The following is a 15,598-nucleotide window of genomic DNA, read 5'->3' on the forward strand; positions in this document are numbered from 1 at the left end:
GCAATTAAACGCCTAGATTTAGAGTTTTGTCGGTAACGACCCGCGTATCTAACGCTGGCTTTTTTCTGGCCGCACCTTTAAAATAACTCTGGTATTGAGAGTCCACAGAATGGCTGCGTTAGGCTCCAAAAAAGGAGCGTAGAGCATATTTAACGCCACTGCAACTCTCGATACCAGAGTTGCTTACGGACGCGGCCAGCCTAAAAAAACGTGCTCGTGCACGATTCCCCCATAGGAAACAATGGGGCTGTTTGAGCTGAAAAAAAAACTAACACCTGCAAAAAAGCTGCGTTCAGCTCCTAACGCAGCCCCATTGTTTGCTATGGGGAAACACTTCCTACGTCTGCACCTAACACTCTATCATGTACCCCGAGTCTAAACACCCCTAACCTTATACTTATTAACCCCTAATCTGCCGCCCCCGCTATCGCTGACCCCTGCATATTATTATTAACCCCTAATCTGCCGCTCCGTAAACCGCCGCTACTTACATTATCCCTATGTACCCCTAATCTGCTGCCCTAACATCGCTGACCCCTATATTATATTTATTAACCCCTAATCTGCCCCCCACAACGTCGCCTCCACCTGCCTACACTTATTAACCCCTAATCTGCCGAGCGGACCGTACCGCTATTATAATAAAGCTATTAACCCCTAATCCACCTCACTAACCCTATAATAAATAGTATTAACCCCTAATCTGCCCTCCCTAACATCGCCGACACCTAACTTCAATTATTAACCCCTAATCTGCCGACTGGAGCTCACCGCTATTCTAATAAATGTATTAACCCCTAAAGCTAAGTCTAACCCTAACACTAACACCCCCCTAAGTTAAATATAATTTAAATCTAATGAAATTAATTAACTCTTATTAAATAAATTATTCCTATTTAAAGCTAAATACTTACCTGTAAAATAAATCCTAATATAGCTACAATATAAATTATAATTATATTATAGCTTTTTTAGGATTAATATTTATTTTACAGGTAACTTTGTATTTATTTTAACCAGGTACAATAGCTATTAAATAGTTAAGAACTATTTAATAGCTAAAATAGTTAAAATAATTTCAAATTTACCTGTAAAATAAAGCCTAACCTAAGTTACAATTAAACCTAACACTACACTACCAATAAATTAATTAAATAAAATACCTATAATTATCTACAATTAAACCTAACACTACACTATCAATAAATAAATTAAATACAATTCTTACAAATAAATACAATGAAATAAACTAACTAAAGTACAAAAAATAAAAAAGAATTAAGTTACAAAAAATAAAAAAATATTTACAGACATTAGAAATATATTACAACAATTTTAAATGAATTACACCTACTCTAAGCCCCCTAATAAAATAACAAAGCCCCCCAAAATAAAAAAATGCCCTACCCTATTCTAAATTACTAAAGTTCAAAGCTCTTTTACCTTACCAGCCCTGAACAGGGCCCTTTGCGGGGCATGCCCCAAGAAGTTCAGCTCTTTTGCCTGTAAAAAAAAACATACAATACCCCCCCCCAACATTACAACCCACCACCCACATACCCCTAATCTAACCCAAACCCCCCTTAAATAAACCTAACACTAAGCCCCTGAAGATCTCCCTACCTTGAGTCGTCTTCACCCAGCCGAGCCAAATTCTTCATCCAAGCGGAGCAAGAAGAGGTCCTCCATCCGGTAGAAGTCTTCATCCAAGCGGGGCAGAAGAGGTCTTCCATCCGATTGAAGTCTTCATCCAAGAGGCATCCATCCGGAGCGGAGCGGCAGCATCCTGAAGACCTCCAACGCGGAACATCCATCCTGGCCGACGACTGAACGACGAATGACGGTTCCTTTAAATGATGTCATCCAAGATGGCGTCCCTCGAATTCCGATTGGCTGATAGGATTCTATCAGCCAATCGGAATTAAGGTAGGAATATTCTGATTGGCTGATGGAATCAGCCAATCAGAATCAAGTTCAATCCAATTGGCTGATTGAATCAGCCAATCAGATTGAGCTCGCATTCTATTGGCTGTTCCGATCAGCCAATAGAATGCAAGCTCAATCTGATTGGCTGATTCAATCAGCCAATCGGATTGAACTTGATTCTGATTGGCTGATTCCATCTTCCGATAGAAGATGCCTCTTGGATGAAGACTTCAATCAGATGGAAGACCTCTTCTGCCCCGCTTGGATGAAGACTTCTACCGGATGGAGGACCTCTTCTTGCTCCGCTTGGATGAAGAATTTGGCTCGGCTGGGTGAAGACGACTCAAGGTAGGGAGATCTTCAGGGGCTTAGTGTTAGGTTTATTTAAGGGGGGTTTGGGTTAGATTAGGGGTATGTGGGTGGTGGGTTGTAATGTTGGGGGGGGTATTGTATTTTTTTTTACAGGCAAAAGAGCTGAACTTCTTGGGGCATGCCCCGCAAAGGGCTGGTAAGGTAAAAGAGCTTTGAACTTTAGTAATTTAGAATAGGGTAGGGCATTTTTTTTATTTTGGGGGGCTTTGTTATTTTATTAGGGGGCTTAGAGTAGGTGTAATTAGTTTAAAATTGTTGTAATATATTTCTAATGTCTGTAAATATTTTTTTATTTTTTGTAACTTAGTTCTTTTTTTTTGTACTTTAGTTAGTTTATTTCGTTGTATTTATTTGTAGGAATTGTATTTAATTAATTTATTTATTGATAGTGTAGTGTTAGGTTTAATTGTAGATAATTATAGGTATTTTATTTAATTAATTTATTGATAGTGTAGTGTTAGGTTTAATTGTAACTTAGGTTAGGATTTATTTTACAGGTAAATTTGTAATTATTTTAACTATTTTAGCTATTAAATAGTTCTTAACTATTTAATAGCTATTGTACCTGGTTAAAATAAATACAAAAGTTAAAATGGGGAGAGAGTAAGCGCTAAAAAGCTTAAAAGGCTAGTAAAAGGTACATTTTAATACATATAAAAATTTACAAATGGCAATCTAGTTTCCTGCTCCTGCGGATTACAATATATAGGGCAGACATCAAGGGCCCTCAAAGATAGGATCAGGGAACACATCCTATGCATAGAGAAAGGCAGAATAGATACCCCACTCTACAAGCATTTTGCAACTACCCACAAGGGGAATCTGAAAGATTTTAGTTATTTTGGGATACAGAAGGTCAAAAAAGACTGGAGAGGAGGAAACCATGAGCAAAAACTACTATTCAATGAGTCAAGATGGATATTTATGATGGACTGTCTATACCCTAGAGGTTTAAATCAGAAAGAAGACCTTGCACACCTGATCTCCATTAAATGACATCTATTAAATAACAACCACCATCCATCTCTGAGTGTTCAAATATGATATGACCTAAGTTAGAGAGATAGGATCCCAACATGCGACCGCTAAGTTGGTTACCCCACACAGTATCCCAACTAAATATTTACCTCTGCATTCATCACTATTTTCTATGTACCTATAAAGGGAGATCGAATACATGAAAGCTATAAACTAGAGTGGAAGTGAAAATCGAAAATACTAACCCTCTCCGTTTCCTATAAAAACCAAGGGAAATGTAAAAATTCAGAGTGGGCATAATACTTGTTCTGTATTACAAAATGTTAGTCGCTCATTAAAGAACAAAATCATATCAGAGAGAGAAACATAACATCAGGCATAGGACAATTTGGTCACAAAGATACATCAGCACCAATGAGTAAATATACAAGCATAAGTACATTTGTCAAGTAATTAACACCTGGCAACAGATCCATACACGGGAATAATAGACCTAAAGAATTGCGACAATGTCGTATTGAATACACCCAGCTTTGTCAAACTGAACACATTCAGTATGACAACTTTAAAATTGTCATATTGAACTAAAAAAGTATCATAGAAAAGAAAAAAACCTGTATTCATACACTGGTCTATACATAACAATCCAATGTAGGACTACTTAATGTGTGAAATGAAATATCATAATTTGAAGATTTTGTATCTTGTATCCTCTACCCCACGTCTGCCCCAAAGTCAAACAGAAGCCATCACTTTGAGTGTATTTACATCTGATCTTACACCAGCTGATTTCTGGTTAATGGTCACCTAAAGTCCTTTATATACACATACAAATGTAATGAAACCCTCCCAATTAGATTTGAGCTTACACCTTCACTGTGAACAGATAGGAAGATCCTTGATCCCTCTTGAGACATTACAGTTTGTCATCCCACCATCGGCGGTGAGATACAGCATTAGGATGCAATAAATGTCTCACAATGTTAAGTTAGATAAACATTGCAGGTCTATACTTTATCAAGGTCATATATGACTCAATGGCTCCTTGAGAATACCCATAGGCTTTATTTTCAAAAGAACTAGAAGGAAGCAGTGAAACGGCTATCCATTACGAAAGTATGAACAAATAAAAGTAAATTGTAAAGCTATTCAATATTAGGATCCAAGAATGTGCCTAGAATTAAGAAAGTGAGTTTTATTAGGATCCAAGAATGTGCTTAGAATTAATATAGCGAGTTTTATTAGAAGCAGTTTTACTATAAGCAGTGACAGATTAGCATTGTAAGATATTACATACATTATTCAAAGAATTGACTATTCCCAGTAACCGATTCTATTACATATTGGCACATTGACTCTGACATTATATGTTATAGACACAGAGACAATGAGCCATAGTAAGATCGGGTAATACCGAATATCTGAGAAAGATCTGTAGTCCTAATAAGTGAGGGAACTACATATCCCATAAGTCAATGGGGAATATGATGCTGCACCTTCCGGTCATATGATGCAGACCGGTGGACCAAAGAACTTCCGGTCACATGATAGAGACCAGTGAATCGAATAAACAATGTCTCCCAAAAGCTAAAACGAAGTTGATGCCGCGATACCAGGCCACTTCCGGTCATAGCAATTTTCAAAATAAGATCGCATTTGAAATTAAGTTTTTGACATCAACAGGGGCAATTCATAAATGAGAACCAGTCCATGTAAATAAATAAGCAATTTGAGCCCAAAGAAAGGGGAAACCCGCCCAGAAAACTAGCTGAGTTAACACAGAATATAATAATAACAACATTGACAAAACGCTACTATTACCTAATAATGAAAATAAAAAACAAATAAATAGGAAAATCTAGATTTATACTAGAATTTGTGGCAATAATAGGAACCAATTAACCTTTAAGATGGGAAAACATAAACATAACATAGGAAATATCCCAGAGATGCAATGGGTGAAACAGGAAACATAACATAGGAAATATCCCAGAGATGCAATGGGTGAAACAGGAAACATAACATAGGAAATATCCCAGAGATGCAATGGGTGAAACAGGAAACATAACATAGGAAATATCCCAGAGATGCAATGGGTGAAACAGGAAACATAACATAGGAAATATCCCAGAGATGCAATGGGTGAAACAGGAAAGGGAGGTGCCTCTAAAAATGGCGCCAAAACAGCACCAATCATTTCAACACTGACCCTACTTAAAGCTCCCAGATTTTCTGATACAGTATAGTCTTGAGAAAGGCCTAGTCTAGGCCGAAACGCGTTGGCATACTGGTGAGCTTGGTTTTAATTACCTATATTATATATCATATACAGTGTTGCACTATTTGTTTCTCTTTTGTTCCCTTTTAGGTATTTTATCGATGTATTTGTTTGTTATGGATCTTACCAAGGATTTTTAACATCTGAATTAAGGATTTGTTTTCACTAGATCTTTAGTGCTTTTTAATATTATCACTGATTTTCAATTTTTGTCTTTTGATATTTTTGTCTTTTGATTTTTGTCTTTTGATTTTTGACCTTTGTTTATCATTTGAATTCAAGTTTTCCACGTGGATTTTTTCACAAGTTATTTTTATTTTTATTTTTATACACCTCACAGATTTACAATTTTTTAATTTAGCAGCTGAACCACAATAATTTGACCCACTCAACATTTACATTCTACTATTATTGACTTCACGTTATATTTCTACACGTCACTTTGGAGGAAACACTACTGGATTCACTTACATATAACCGGTTGAACATTTGAACATTTTTTATGTACGCCAATTTTTGTGAACACTATTTTTTGTGAATGCTATTTTTCTTTGTTGAAAGCTATTGTGTGCACTCAATCACTCACTTAGGTTGTTTATATTATTGAATGTACATGTCCTAACTCCTCATCACTGGCTCACTAAGTCAGCGTCACATGCTATACTCCATTGGATATTTTTAGATATTTTTAGATTTGTTTATTATATATATATATATTTTTTTTTGTTAAGTCAGACATGGATCCATGCGTCTGATTGCCATTTGTAAATTTTTATATGTATTAAAATGTACCTTTTACTAGCCTTTTAAGCTTTTTAGCGCTTACTCTCTCCCCATTTTAACTTTTGTATTGTTAGCCTACTAGGAGGCTATATAGTTAGTAAGCTTAAGGCCCTGGGTGTAGCGCTCGGTCCACTTCTCCTGTTCTTATAAAATAAATACAAAGTTACCTGTAAAATAAATATAAATCCTAAAATAGCTATAATATAATTATAATTTATATTGTAGCTATATTAGGATTTATTTTACAGGTAAGTATTTAGCTTTAAATAGGAATAATTTATTTAATAAGAGTTAATTAATTTCGTTAGATTTAAATTATATTTAACTTAGGGGGGTGTTAGTGTTAGGGTTAGACTTAGCTTTAGGGGTTAATACATTTATTAGAATAGCGGTGAGCTCCGGTCGGCAGATTAGGGGTTAATAATTGAAGTTAGGTGTCGGCGATGTTAGGGAGGGCAGATTATGGGTTAATACTATTTATTATAGGGTTAGTGAGGCGGATTAGGGGTTAATAACTTTATTATAATAGCGGTGCGGTCCGGTCGGCAGATTAGGGGTTAATAAGTGTAGGCAGGTGAAGGCGACAATGAGGGCGGCAGATTAGGGGTTAATAAATATAATATAGGGGTCGGCGGTGTTAGGGGCAGCAGATTAGGGGTACATAGCTATAATGTAGGTGGCGGCGCTTTGCGGTCGGCAGATTAGGGGTTAATTATTGTAGGTAGGCGGCGGCGACGTTGTGGGGGGCAGGTTAGGGGTTAATAAATATAATACAGGGGTCGGCGGTGTTAGGGGCAGCAGATTAGGGGTACATAAGTATAACGTAGGTGGCGGTCGGCAGATTAGGGGTTAAAAAAATTTAATCGAGTGGCGGCGATGTGGGGGGACCTCGGTTTAGGGGTACATAGGTAGTTTATGGGTGTTAGTGTACTTTAGAGCACAGTAGTTAAGAGCTTTATGAACCGGCGTTAGCCCAGAAAGCTCTTAACTACTGACTTTTTTCTGCGGCTGGAGTTTTGTCGTTAGATTTCTAGCGCTCACTTCAGACACGACTCTAAATACCGGAGTTAGAAAGATCCCATTGAAAAGATAGGATACGCAATTGACGTAAGGGGATCTGCGGTATGGAAAATTTGCGGCTGAAAAGTGAGCGTTAGACCCTTTTTTGAGTGACTCCAAATACCGGCAGTAGCCTAAAACCAGCGTTAGGAGCCTCTAACGCTGGTTTTCATGGCTACCGCCAAACTCCAAATCTATGCCAAAGTTGTTGTTATTTTATAAACTTGATTAAGAACAGAACATTAAAGGGACACTAAACCCAATTTATTTATTTCATGATTCAGATAGAGCATGCAATTTTAAGCAAGTTTCTTATTTACTCCTACTATCAATTTTTCTTTATTCTCTTGCTATCTTTATTTAAAAAGCCGGAATTTAAAGCTTAGGAGCCAGCCCGTTTTAGGTTCAGCACCATGGATAGTGCTAGCTTTTCTGTCCAAAATAAAATTTAAACTTCTATGATTTCCCTGCAAAAAACATTCCACATTGAACTTAATGATTAACTTAAAGGACCAGTAAACCCAGAAGAATAGTAGAATAGTAGAAATAAACAGATATTTGTTTCCTTTTGACAAAACAAATATCCAAATGAATGCACCAACGAAAATGAAAGAAAATTAATAAATATTTATGAATACTAACCTTTTGTGCACTAGAGAGAGCGCTAACCTGATCCTCTTCTTGCCAGAGCCCCGGCCCTGCAAACTGGAGGCTTAGCGTGGTCGGCTCCCCGGACCTGCAATAATATAAGTGCCAAGAAGAGGTTTAAGTTAGCGAGCTCTCCAGGATACAACAAGCAAGTATAAAACTACAGGTGAAAATTTTTACCTGTAGCTTTGAACATTTACATTTGTTTTAATGAAAACAAATGTAAAAATGATTTACCAAAATTCAGTATTCGTTTGGTTTTAAACTAAAGAATATCGAATAGTGCAGCTAATGAATATTCGGGGATGCAAATTTCTCAAATATTCTTTAGAATTTTTTTGTCAGTTTTGTCAGGTTAAATATTGATATTACAAGGGGTCTTTTAATTTTATATTTTCACATCTTAAATATAAATGGTTTTCAACACAATTGATGTAAAGTCTTGGAAAATATTTAAAAGAGTGTTGGAAATTTGTTAGTCTATGACTGGTAGACAAATATCAAACAAGTACAAATTAATGCTTCTCTGTTTTTAAATATTGATTTGATATAACAAAGAAAATACTAAGGACTAGATTACAAGTGGGGACCATGATAAATAGCCAGTCATTACAGTGGCTGGTTATTTCTATAATTGCAATTAGTGCTCATAAAATTAACCAGAAATCAGATCTCTGGTTAATTTTATAAATGTGCACCAATTGCCCCCAAATTTCAGTCTAGGGTTCTTTATTAAAAATGAAAATAAAAATAGTAGCATTTTTATTTTTTAATAAATTAACTGCACTAAGCAGTTATAAGGGGTTAAAGTTGTCAGGCGAGGGGTGTTAAAAAACGGCACTAAAAAGTGCTTTTACATTGTGGTCTATGGGGAACCGTGGGTTGTCTATAATTAAATATGCTTATATACATATATATTTATGTGTTAATATGTGTATATACGTGCGTGACTTACCCCCTTCACTGAGCTTGGTTGTCCCACGGCATGAGAATAAGGCGACCATTGGAGCCTATGTGAGTGCACTCTATTGAGTGCACTTCTTCCATGCAACGCGAACATGAGATTGCGTTTGCACTTACCTAGATTACAAGTTTTGTGTTATGAGTCAAATAGAAGCATTGTTGCCCATAATGCATTATTTTCTCTAATGTAGCCATTACGAGTCTTGTTGGTATAGCTGTACCGCAAGCCGTTTAGCCTGTAATGCAACGTCAGTACCGCATTCCTAAAAATTACGTTTTTTTAATGAGATTCCCATAGTGCCAGTATTACGAGTTTTGCGTTCTGGCTAAAAAGCGAGCGTTACACTCTAAAACGACCAGATCTGTAATGCCATCTAAAGTCAGTAGTTATGAGTTTTACACTACAAAGCTGTAACATAAAACTTATAACTAAAGTGTTAAAAAGTACACTAACACCCATAAACTACCTATTAACCCCTAATAATAGGATTTAAGCAGCTCTCATTCTATTGTCTAATTCGAATTAGCCAATAGATTGAGAGCTGCTTTAATCCTATTAGCTGATTTGAACAGCCAATAGGATTTTAGCAGCCCTAACTCCTAATGGCTGATTCAAATTTTTCAGCCAATAGGAATGCAAGGAAGACATCTTGAATCGCGTCCCTTGCATTGAAGATTCAGTGTACAGTGGCGACCGTATAAAGAGGATGCTCCGCGCCGGACATCTTCAGGATGCACCTCTGGGATCAAGATAGAAGATGCCACTGGGATGAAGATTGAAGAGGCCATCGGGATGAAGACTTCTAGCCACCTGGATCAGGACTTCAACTCCGGGATGAAGATTGTTCGTCAGGGGGTTAGTGTTATGCTTTTTTAAGGTTCTTTTTGGGTTGGTCTGGGCAGTAAAAGAGCTAAATGCCCTTTTAAGGGCAATGCTCATACAAATGCCCTTTTCAGGGCAATGGGTAGCTTACGTTTTTTAGATAGTTTTTTTTATTTTGTGGGTTTTGGGAGGGTAGGGGTTTGTAATGTTAGTGGGTCTTTGTAATTTTTTTTCAATAAAAGAGCTGATATCATTAGGGCAATGCCCTACAAAAGGCCCTTTTAAGGGCCGTTGGTAGTTTATTCGAAATTAGGTTTTTTACTTTGGGGTGTTTTTTTTTATGGGTATTAGAATAGGAATATTTTTTTTATTATTGATAATTTGTTTGTTATTTTGTGTAATGTATATTTTAGTGGGTTTTTTTTTTAGCAAAATAGCTGTTTAATTTAGGGCAATGTCCTACAAAAGGCCCTTTTAAGGGTCCCCCAAAAGGCCCTTTTAAGGGACCTTGGTAGATTGGGGGGTGGGGGGTTTGTATAGTGTTAGGGGGGTTTGTATTTTTCTTTGGAGCAAAAGAGCTGTTTAACTCAGGGCAATGCCCTACAAAAGACCCTTTTAAGGTAATTTATTCTAGATTAGGCTTTTTTATTTTGGAGCGTTTTTTTTTAAATTTTTTTAAAGGGTATTAGATTAGGAATAATCTTTATTTTTGCTAATAGGCATAAACTAGAAAGTTGCTTAAAATTGCACGCTCTATCTAAATTAAGATGTTTTAATTTTATCTAGACTATCCCTTTAACTAATAACTTCCACAGTGTGGAAATGACATGTCATGAATGGAAATAAAATAAATATAAAAATATAAATTATAGTACAGGTGTATACTTTAAATCACCTTACTTTATTTTATCAAAAAGTAGTTGCAATACAAAAGTTTGTTTTTTCCTGCACTACTTGTACATTTGTGATTTTTTTGTTTCTTTTTTCAAATATATATATATATATATATATATATATATTTATTTTTTTTTTAAATAAAAAGTGAGTTGTCAACGTACATGGAAATATGTTATTCTTGATAGGCACCGGAGGAATAAGGCACACTCTTTGGTAAACAGTCTGTTGTAATGTAGGATAATATAGAATTAAACATGTACTGTATCTATGACATTATACATAAAAAAGTTCTTGCGGTAGGCAGGGTGGTACAGATATTCTATCAGTCTGTATTTTCATCTTTCACTAGATTTCAGATGACAGATAAGAGATGAGTCATTTGAAGTAATTTTTCTACAAGCCTGCCAATCACTTCTGAAAAGTAGTTATTAGATGAAGCAGTGTTTTGATGAATTAGGGGAAATTTAGCACTGAATATCTTTACTGTGTATGATCATCTTTTTACAGCTGAAATGAGCGAAACATCTTATCTTCAGTGCGTACTTCTATTTAGCCCACTTAGAAATGCACAACCAAACTGTACACACTTCAGTGAAGCAGCTATGCAAGATTCAAGATGTTTTTCAGATTTTCATCATGGAGCAAGAAAATGGTGCGCAGTTTCAACACCATTTGTAATGTATGGCTGTTCTATGAGATTACTGATAAAACATGGTCCCTTTGATTATAACAGAATATAACGGAGCTTGCACTCCAGATGACCAATAGAAGCAGTTGTGGAATTCAAAAGCTGTTTGTAAGACTAAAACTAGAGAAGCTGACACCAAAAGCACTCAGTATAATATTCATAGTATTTACAGCTCCTTGCAAGGAAAATGATATCACATGAATGGCACATTTGATTCTAAAAAGAGCTAGCTGTATTTACCATGTGTATGATGAGTGACATAAGAGAGGGTATCCGGCAATAACATGGACAAAAACAAAATTTCTCATGAAAGGAGATAGCTGAAAACATGAATTCACTGAACTATGTTTAACAGCCAAAATCCAGAAGCAACAGTCAGCTAGCAGCATCCTGAGTAGACAGGAGGGCAGCCAGACCAGGGCACAAACTTAGTCTCTAAGTATACTTAAAGGGACATGAAACCCAAATTTTTCTTTCATGATTCAGTTTGAGAATACAATTTTAAACACCATTCCAATTTACTTCTAGCATTGCACATGGGCAAACCAATCACATGAGGTATCTACTGTATGTGCAGCCACTAATTAACAGCTACTGAGCCTATTTAGATATTATTTTCAACAAAGGATATTAAAAGAATGAAGCAAATTACATAATAAAAGTAAATTGGAAAGTTGTTTAAAATTGCATGTACTTTCTAAGGCACTGATGATCGAAAGTGCTACGAGGCTGCAAAATATTCAAAGGGATCTGTCGCTATGTCGAGCGAGCCTGTCAGAATATTCCAAGCTCTCATCATAACAGCTTAGACAACACAAAGCATAGATGACAATATTAGTGATGTACAGTAAACAATCCCTTGAATATTTCTGCCGTTTGCCTAACTGCTTATTCTAATACTCCTAAACCAAATTACCCCACAATATCAAACTAATACTAAACAAATAAAGATCTTAACTGTCACATATCCACCACAAGTCGCTAACTATTAACCTCTAAACTGCCACATACCCACCGCAAGTACTATCCTATAAATATATTTATTGTCACATACACACCACAATAAACTAACTATTCACCCCTTTGTCTCTAACTATAAACCCCTATTATGCCATATACCCATTGCATGTATCTAACTATAAACCTCTATACCGCCACATACCCACTGCTATTATCTAACTATTAACACCTATGCCACCACATACCCACCACTATTATCTAACTATTAACCCCTATGCCACCACATACCCATCGCTATTATATAACTATTAACCCTTATGCTGTCATATACCCACCGCAAGTATCTAACTATTAACCTCTATGCTGCCATATACCCACCACAAATATCTAACCATTAACCCCCTGCCTCCACATACCCATCGCTATTATCTAACTATTAACCCCTATGCCACCACATACCCACTGCTATTATCTAACTATTAACCCCTATGCCATTTGGGGGTGCTAACTTCTTGGAGGAATGGAGGACTGGATTTGAAGTGTCCCACATTCTCCTAGAAGGTAGCACCCTTAAACAAGTAGTATGTCTAGGTGCCTCAAAAAATTGTGACAACATACTAAAAGACCTACTTGATTCCTTGCACACTACTCAATCAGTTTCATGAGATTTTGCCAGCCCTCTGGTGGTCGGCCAGTGTTTTTGCATATCTCTGTGACACCTTATTTAAACATTGATGATAACTTTAGCGATAGTTTCATAGTTATAATGGGGAGGTTTATTATTTATAGTATAGTTTATTATAGTGTGTTATATTTTGACAGTAGGCAGTTAGCTGGCCATTCCAGGGGAGTGTATGGTAGATATGGCGTCAGTGTTGGCTGTATTAGGGACTTCCAGGGGTGTGTAGTTTACGCATGACATAAGTGGTCAAGGGGAGTTAGCTGGACAGTGCAGGGGGATTGTAGCTTAGCTCTGTCGTAGGTGTAGGCAGTCAGTGGGAGGTAGAGAGGAGGAGCAGCGGGAGTGTAGCTTAGGCATCATGTCAGTTAGTGTAGGAAAAATAAACTTAGGTCCCTACGGCAATATTTGAAGTGTGCATACACAGAAACCATGTAGGCACACTTGGAATAGGGTTTCCTCCCCCCACAGCAAAATGTCCACGACCGGCGATGTCGGCCATGTTGGTGGTTACTTCACACTCCCAGTGACTTCTACGGGTGAGACATTGCCACTCGCCGGCATTGCTTGGACTCTCCCCTTTTCTTTGAATATTTCGACAGACCATCGGGCTGCGAGGTCTGACAAGGCCAACAAAGCAGTTTCCCGATGATCTGTTGAAGCTTTGAATATCGAGCCTAAATCATGAAAGAAAAATCTTGGGTTCCATGTCCCTTTAAAGATTGTGTTAATTAAAAAAAAGGACTTACTTGCAAGCAAAACAAACAAACAAACAAATGTTTCATTGGCTGATCAGCTTAAAATAGATGTTAAAAAAATTGTTCTTGCTTGTTATCCAAAAAAAGTGTGAAGTATTCAATTAAAACACAGTGAGAAAAACAAATAATTTCAAGAATGTTGAGCCAATGTAGTATATTTTAATAAGTAAGATGCTGAATTACTTATTTCAGGGCAGGTTATCAAGATGCTAAAAGAATTAAAGCAATTTGGAAAATGTAAAACCTACACAGTGAGCTCCATTTATCAAAGCAGAAAGCATAACACTTTGGTATTACATTTTAATTCACTATTAAAAAAGCAGAAGGAAAAGGAATGGATAAATAAAATACCTTTGTTATTAAATAGCAATTTGACTATAAAGGATTTTTCAGAGTGACTCATCTATATTAAATGATACAGAAGTAAAACATCAATCAATGCATGGTCAATTACATTCTATTCTGATGCAATTGTTATGGGAGCAAATATTATTTAAATTTACATTGGGTTTTTAATAATTAGTAAATATATAAATACATTATCCAGTAAAATCCAGAAAAACGCATTTCAAAAATGTTATAAATTGATTTGCATTTTAATGAGTGAAATAAGTATTTGACCCCTTTGCAAAACATGACTTAGTACTTGGTGGAAAAAAACCTTTTTTGACTATCACAGTGGTCAGACGTTCCTTCTAGTTGGCCACCAGGTTTGCACACATCTCAGGAGGGATTTTGTCCCACTCCTCTTTGCAGATCCTCTCCAAGTAATTTAAGTTTTGAGGCTGACGTTTGGCAACTCGAACCTTCAGCTCCCTCCACAGATGTTCTATGAGATTAAGGTCTGGAGACTGACTAATTCACTCCAGGACCTTAATGTGCTTCTTCTTGAACCACTCCTTTGTTGCCTTGGCCATGTGTTTTGGGTCATTGTCATGCTGGAATACCCATCCAGGTCCCATTTTCAATGCCCTTTCTGAGGGAAGGAGGTTCTCACCCAAGATTTGATGGTACATGGCCCCGTCAATCGTCCCTTTGATGTGGTGAAGCATAATGTTTCCACCTCCATGTTTGATGGTGGGGATGGTGTTCTTGGGTCATAGTCAGCATTCTTCCTCCTAAAAACATGGTGAGTTGAGTTGATGCCAAAGAGCTTGATTTTGGTCTCATCTGACCACATCACTTTCACCCAGTTCTCCTCTGAATCATTCAGATGTTCATTGGCAAACTTGAGACAGGCCTGTACATGTGTGTGGGAAGTAGAATACAGCTGCAACAAGTGAAGCTGTAAGCTTTCTGGTAAAGGGTTGCGCAAAATCACAGATTGATCTATAACCAATGCTTAAGCTGATGTGTAAATAAAGGATGTCCTATATAAAAAATAAACAAAATATTCTGATGATTTTGAGGAAAAATGTGCAAAGTCTGCTATGGATAAAGTTTTCGGTGAGCGGGAGAACATTTTCCTGGTAATCCCTGAAATGAAATGCTATAAGGAAGGTACTGAAAATAAATCCAGCGCCTAAAGAACAACCCTCCTCAAAAAATAATAAATATATTCAAATATGATAGGTAGATGAATGAACATACAATAATTCACTAATATAAATGACCTCTAGTGGTGGTCACATCCATAACACATTAATATGGGGATACAGACAAATAATAATAATAATAATGATATTAGTGAGTCCCAGAGAAGAAACTTTGAAGTGCGTATCCTATTGAGGCTTGTATGTAGTAAATATCCTATTCCAGCTTATATACTGTACTTACTGGGCTCTAC

The sequence above is a fragment of the Bombina bombina genome, chromosome 3 (genome assembly GCF_027579735.1).
Source record: "Bombina bombina isolate aBomBom1 chromosome 3, aBomBom1.pri, whole genome shotgun sequence".
In the NCBI taxonomy this organism is placed as follows: Eukaryota; Metazoa; Chordata; class Amphibia; order Anura; family Bombinatoridae; genus Bombina; species Bombina bombina.